At 34.9% G+C, this 6879-nt stretch overlaps 1 protein-coding gene across 3 annotated transcripts in view; it reads right to left on the bottom strand.

The window, feature by feature from the left end:
- Positions 1–3148: 3148 nt before the first annotated feature.
- The window catches only part of LOC138694514 (rho guanine nucleotide exchange factor 39-like), a 54680-nt gene continuing 50949 nt past the window's right edge, over positions 3149–6879 (bottom strand). The window contains exon 11 of one of the 3 annotated variants that reach the window (XM_069818304.1): positions 3149–5773. The gene's annotated coding sequence lies outside the window, so the exon portion shown is untranslated. The remainder of the gene's footprint in view (positions 5774–6879) is intronic. The other 2 variants (XM_069818305.1, XM_069818307.1) reach the window with 2 other exon arrangements.

Genomic DNA, 6879 nt, shown 5'->3' with positions numbered 1-6879 from the left:
ATTCTTTGATTATTCATTTCTCCAAGTATTCCACATCAATAATTTGTGTGCTCATTAGTTGTCCCCGAACAGCAAGCAATCTTACGTGGATTATAAATCAAAGAACCCCTAATCGTATTGGTGAGGATTGTTATGTTCCCTCATATAATTGAGGCAGTCAAAAGCAAAGGTGTGTACGTGCACTTATGTTATTTTCCATAAAATGTAATTAAGCATTCGTAAATTCCGTGAAGTTTTAATTTTAAATGTTAATGTACGATGTGGTTAAAGATATATCCCTTTACTACTGAAATTTTAAATGCTTTAGTTTACTCTGGATGCACTCAAATATTTTTTTTTTTTAGAAATGTCACTTACACCCATTTGCTTCTAACCGCCTCAATTGAAAACTTCACATACTGTAGCTGTACTTGATGGTGAAACATCAGAGGACAGTGACCAGTGGAAACAAACCAGAAATACTGAAAAAACGGTAGGTGATTGTAATTCAACTCCTGACTTATTATCTAAACAAAACCATTTTTCTTTAAATTAATAATTGATATAGTTTTGAGTTAATTTCTTTGCACTCAAAAGAGAACATTTTCTTTAATATTATGATTACAGTTGTTTCAATTATTATTAATATTAAGTGCCTTTCCACAGAATTCATGAAGGAAATGTACGAGGGCTATTCATAAAGTAACTTCCGTTTATTTTTTACAAACCTGTGAATGACATTACAGAATTGGGTTACAATACGTTTCAAAGTATACACTTTAGTTTATTTTTCCACATTGTTTCCAGTCACATTGAGATACTTGTCGTAGCGTTTGACGAGCTTTGAAATTCCACAATCGGCCGCCTGCGATTGAAGCCAACCTACAACGCTGGTTTTCAATTCTTCGTCATTGTCAAAGCACTTTGAGCCAAGCTACGTCTTTATGTGCATGAAGATATGGTAATCATTAGGCGCCAAATCTGGGCTATAGGGAGGATGATCCAGTACTTCCCAGTTGAAGTCTTGCAGTTTGGTCGCAGTACAAAGCGCTGTATGCAGCCAGGCGTTGTCACGCAAGAAAATCACCCCAGAGCTCAACATGCCACGACGTTTGTTTTGAATGGCCCTTTCCAAATTTGTTAGAGTGTTACAGTAACGCTCAACGTTAATTGTGGCATTCCTTTCCAAGAACTCCACTAGCAAAATTCCTTTTCTGTCCCAGAAGACAGTTGCCATGAGTTTCCTTGTGGAAAGTGTTTGACGACACTTTGTGGGTTTCTTTGGGGAGTGAGTATGGTCCCACTGCATTGATTGAAACTTTATTTCTGCATTCACATACCGCACCCAAGACTCATCTCCTGTCACAATCTGATTGAGAAAAGCATCACCTTCTCTTTTGTAATGCTCAAGAAAGGACAATGCTGCTCCCACCCGCTGAGCCTTTTGTTCCTCAGAAAGGAGTTTAGGCACCCATCTGGCAGAAAGTTTCCAGTAGCCCAAATCTTCGGTAATCACTTTGTACAGAAGAGTATGACTAATCTGTGGAAAATCCTTACTAAGCTCTGACATGGTGAACATGTGGTTTGCTCTAATCAGATCTGCATTCATGATACTCGGTCGACCACTTCTCTCTTCATCATGGACATTGGTTCACCCATTTTTGAACCTACGGCACCATTGTCTTACAGCACCTTCACTCATTACGTCAGGACCATAAACTTCACAATGTTGGCGATGGATTTTACTAGCTTTACAGTTTTTGGCCACAAGAAATCTTATTACAGAACGTACCTCACACCTGGCAGGACTTGTGATTGCAGTACACATTTTGACAGCACGTGGCTCAGAGAGGAACAAAGACACGACCTTGACTCTACCACTGCTCGACACGTATTGCTTCAAGGTACACTCCACCACAAGAGCAGCGCCACTGTCTCTGTTGTTACACACACTATATGAAAACGGAAGTTACTTTACGAATAGCCCTCGCATTTTATGTAAAATTGAAAGTTCTGTCACTTTCTGATTTGTATCTTTTATTTATATTTAAAAAAGTGGGCAAAAGATGATATGTCTCGAAAATTTCAAAGTTTCGATTGAAAAATATCAAATCCAAATTTAAATTCAACATCTCGAGGAAATTATCTATTAAAATACTACTGTCTTAGTTTCCAATATTAATTGCAAGTATTTTAAAATTAAACTCAAAAGTTTAAAATTGCTTTCCTGTAAAATTATATTATACCATATAATTATATGATTATGATTAATCATTAATCATAATAATTATATCATGTTTTGCCATCCTAGTCGACAGCGACAATGATGGTTCACACTAGGAAGCCGTGTCATAAAACGGATGCTTTCAATTGTAGAGAACCCATTTCAACACAGTTTTCTTCGACAACTTCTTCACCAATCATTCTCTTCTGACGGATTTGACAGAAAGTGGTTTCCGTGCATGTGGAGCAACAAGAGGAAACAGAACCAACAAATGTCCGCTAAAATCTTCAAATGTGATGAAAAAGGAAGAACATGGATCACACAATTATAGGTCTGATGGACAGATTATTTGTATGAGATGGAATGACAACTCTGTTGTTACAATTGTAAGTAACTACTTAGCTGTAAGTCAATTCATAAGGGCAGTAGGGGGGTAAAGAAGGTAAGTCGTAAGGACGTTCAACCACACCTGATTCACATATATAATCAAGGAATAGGAAGAGTTGATCTGCTAGATAGATTGTCATCTTACAGACCATGGTTGCGGGGGGGGGGGGGGATGGTGGTGAAATTTATTCTCAAATGGACAGAATATTGCTGTTGTTACTGCTTTCTGGTTCTTCCAGTATCTCTGTCCAGGCAGTAAAATCAGCCACTAGGAGTATCGAAGAATCATTGTTCAAGTCTGGTATGATGCATAGAAGGTTAGAGGATCAACATCACCTTCTCTTCAAGGTGTGAGATATGATAGAATCAACCACTTCACAGAAGACAGATGTATAGTGTTCATGAAAAATACAAAATTGATGTGCAAAAATGTGAAAACGGCTTCACAGAAAAGTTTGTGATGAATTTGTCCATAAGAAATAAATTGAACAGTTCCACAGACCAAAAACACAGTGTGCTAAGTGTCTTATAGACTTACAAGTGGAGGTAATGTTCCTATTTCATTGTAAAATTAATCATTTATTCATATATTCCATTTATATATTGTAACTACAGCCTAAACATTAGAAAAGCACACTTATTGTCAATAACTTTTACTCCCTTTACATGCTAAAGTTCCCATTTTGGGAACATGTTAAAACATAAACACATAATTGATGCAAAGAAAAAAATTAAAATAATCATAATTAGAACACTCATAAGAAGCATAAAATGAAGTTTTAAAACATTCTGAATATTTTAAATCAACTCAGCCTTTAAAAGATGTACCAATGTATTTCCTCAGTGAATTTTTTCCTTCTCAAGTAATCCCAAATGTTTTTTTTTCTTTCTTTTTTAGTCCTTTAATCATATTGATGTTACAAGTTACTCAGGAGTGTTCAATATTAGCCATTATTTTTTTCCATTTATTAAAGATATGGTTAAGGGTGCTTTCCAGTTGAAGAGACAAAATTGGACTAGTGAATCCAATATTTTGTTCATGATTTTTGAAAATGTCGATAAATCCTCTTTGATTATGCTCACGAGAAAATTATCAGTACATACTCTACACACTCAAATTTTAGTTTGTGAAAGTCCGTCAATATAAAAATAAATGCAAAGGACGCTCAAAATTTCAGAAAATCGTTTATTGTTTATAAAAAGAAAACCCTGAAACTAAACAACAGAATAGCATATAAGAAATAATGCGGAACTGTAAGTGAAAATAGTTTGAAAAAATTGGGTAAATTTCTGTTCATAGTTAGGGCTTGATGGGAAGAAAAGGTGAAGTTATAAACTTTGCATTGCTATAGGTTACAAATAAAATATTATATAATTGTGTAGAAGTCTCGTAGCATTACAATAATGACTGCAACCCACATTATGTTTTATTTTTTTCAAATTATGCTTTATCTTTTTTTCAAATTGTGCCATATTTTAAATTTCTTTTAACATAAATAGTACATAATAATGTATTTTATACCAATAAACTCAAGTCAAATACTCTTTATGTATATCATCAAACTGAATTTTTTTTTGTCACTAATGTTAGTTTGCAGGATAGGTAAGAATACACTGTTAGCAATCTAGTCATGAAATGAATGAAAATGTAGTCATCCTTGTCACTGTCACTCGACTCTCCAAATGAACACCTCTTGAAGTTGATTTTGATTAATTGCAAGTTGTGAGACTGTAGATTTTCTTCTATCAGACATGACCATTTAGAATTCAGAATCCAATTGAGAGTAGAAAAGCTTCTCAACTGAAGCAGATGATGGAGGAACCATAATTGCCTTCATTGCCAGCTTACATAGGTTAGGCATCTTGGTGGAATGTTTCTGCCAGAAGAATAAGGCAGAAGTTGAAGACAAATTTTCTCCATGTACCATTGCTGCATATGTTGATATTTCTTCCACTGGAACATCAATGGCAGAGAAACGTTTCAGTTCATCTGAATTAAAAACCGAAGAAATCTTCTCAGAAACAGCTAATGTTGGATCTAAATTCTGAACTTCCTTCCAAAAATTTAGAGCAGGATGACGTTCACTCATATATCCTGTCAATTTTTTACACGTTGCACTTGAACTTTGAACTATCTGAAGAAATGAAGACAGAAGAAGCCAGACCTTTGTTGCATCTTGATTATCTGATTCCAGAACCTGTATTTGATTGCAGAGTCCATTAGAAATTTTAGATACAACTCTGAGTTGAAGTATAAGTTCTTTATTTTCAACCAGTCACTTTAAGTTTGTTACAGCAGCACTGCCTTCACCACCTTCTAAATCAATCCAATGTTTGACTGCATTGAAATTGATATTTTCCTGTCTTCAGCCATGTCCCCCAGCAAGTTATTACAAGAACTGGAGGAAGAACAAATGTTCCTGCTTCTTTTACGCAGTCCAGCAGTCTTCCCTTCTGACTGGAACTTTTGCTAAAGCAGCATTAACAGCTGCAATGAATTCATCAGCAATTTTTAGTGAAATTCTAATCTCTTCAGCACAAAGATGCAATACGTGAGCCCAACGTGTAGAATGTAAAAGCTGAGGTGCAACTCCAACCAGTCGCCTGCCAGCAGAAAGCATATATAGTGCACTGTCTGATATTAAAACAATAAAATTGCTTCTGTGAACACCAATAAGATCTATTGTATCAAGTACTAAATTTACTATAACATCGGCATTGCAGTGTTCAACAATTTTGGTTTTCACAAGACAGGGTTTTTCATTCACAACACACAGTGGAGCAACAAGAACATTCACCATCTTACGATCCTTTATATCTGTTGTTTCATCAACCACTAGATAGACAGAATTACTTTCACATTTTGACTTAGTTTCCTGAAAGTCGTCTTCAGCACACTTCGCAAGATGCCTTCTTAGAGTGGTTTCACTGGAAGCCGACTGCATACATGTAGCTGTTGCTATCCATTATCCACTAACGAAATCATTGGATACGAAAGACATGCAATGGAATACCAGCAGAAGTGAATGCTTCCACAAGATCTTTTATATTATCCTTGAATTTTTTCATATGCTACCATATTTGAGGTATAGTACTGGCACTTATGCTGCTAGGACCACCTGAAGTTGAACCCTGTCCATCACTTTGTTTCCGAGATCTATGTTTAAAACTTTCCACATGTTTCTGCAAAATGGAATTTTTTTTTTTTCGAAATTAATACACTTTGAACATAAGGTACACAAAAGTTTCCCCTTTTCAGCCACAAAATTGTCTGTAGAAAACTCGTGAACCCTTTTTACGCAGTTACAGATGTTTTCGGTATGCTGGTATCAAACAGATGTGAACTGGCCTTAAAACCATTAAACTTGTACTCTGTAATGTTATTTTAATTATCCTGTTCCTCACAGGTCTACAAAATCTGGTAGTTAAGAATTTAAAATATAACTTAAATTCTTAAGTTTGAAATTTCCATTGTTGAAAAACTAGTTTCTCATTGTTAATGCGAGTATTTTTAATATTAATTGTTGGTCACAATTGTTATAAATAGTGCATTGAAGCAGGCAGTTCATTTTCCAAAAATTATGCTCTATTTGAAATATTATGCTTTATTGTGCTTCTAACATTTGTTTCATCAAGACAGTTTGATAACCAAAATCATTTTTGGGGTAGCAACCATGTCTAAAGTGCTGTTATGCTTTTGGGTTACACCAATAATGACTAAGTAGGGTAATGAAAATATTTTTCATTTAAAAAGGTATAAAGAGTAATAGGCCTATGAAGTACAAGGGTGAGCCATTTATAACCGAACTCACACTTTCTGAAGTCGAAATTGCGATAGAAAATCTGGAAAGGTACAGCCTCCAGGTATCGATCAAATTCCAGCAGAATTACTACAACAGGGTAAAAATGCATTATCTAGTGAAATTTATAAGCTTGTACTTGCTAATTGAGAAAAGACTAACTGTGCATAGTAACTTTCGAGAAATATTACTTTTATTGACGTCATATAAAATTTTGTCCAATATTCTTTTGAGATGATTAACTCCATAATATGTAGATGAAATTATTGGGGATCATCAATGTGGTTTTAGGCATAAGAGATTGACTACTGACAGGATTTTTTGTATTCAACAGATATTGAAGAAAAAATGGGAGTGTAAGGGCACAGTACATCAGTTATTTATAGATTTAAAAAAGGCATATGACTGTAAAGAGAGAAGTTTTATATAATATTCTTATTGAATTTGGTATTCCCAAGAAGCTAGCTCGATTAATTAAAATGTGTCTCA

This window comes from Periplaneta americana, chromosome 2 (assembly GCF_040183065.1).
Source record: "Periplaneta americana isolate PAMFEO1 chromosome 2, P.americana_PAMFEO1_priV1, whole genome shotgun sequence".
Taxonomy (NCBI): domain Eukaryota; kingdom Metazoa; phylum Arthropoda; class Insecta; order Blattodea; family Blattidae; genus Periplaneta; species Periplaneta americana.
This window is presented reverse-complemented; position numbering and strand designations above follow the sequence as displayed.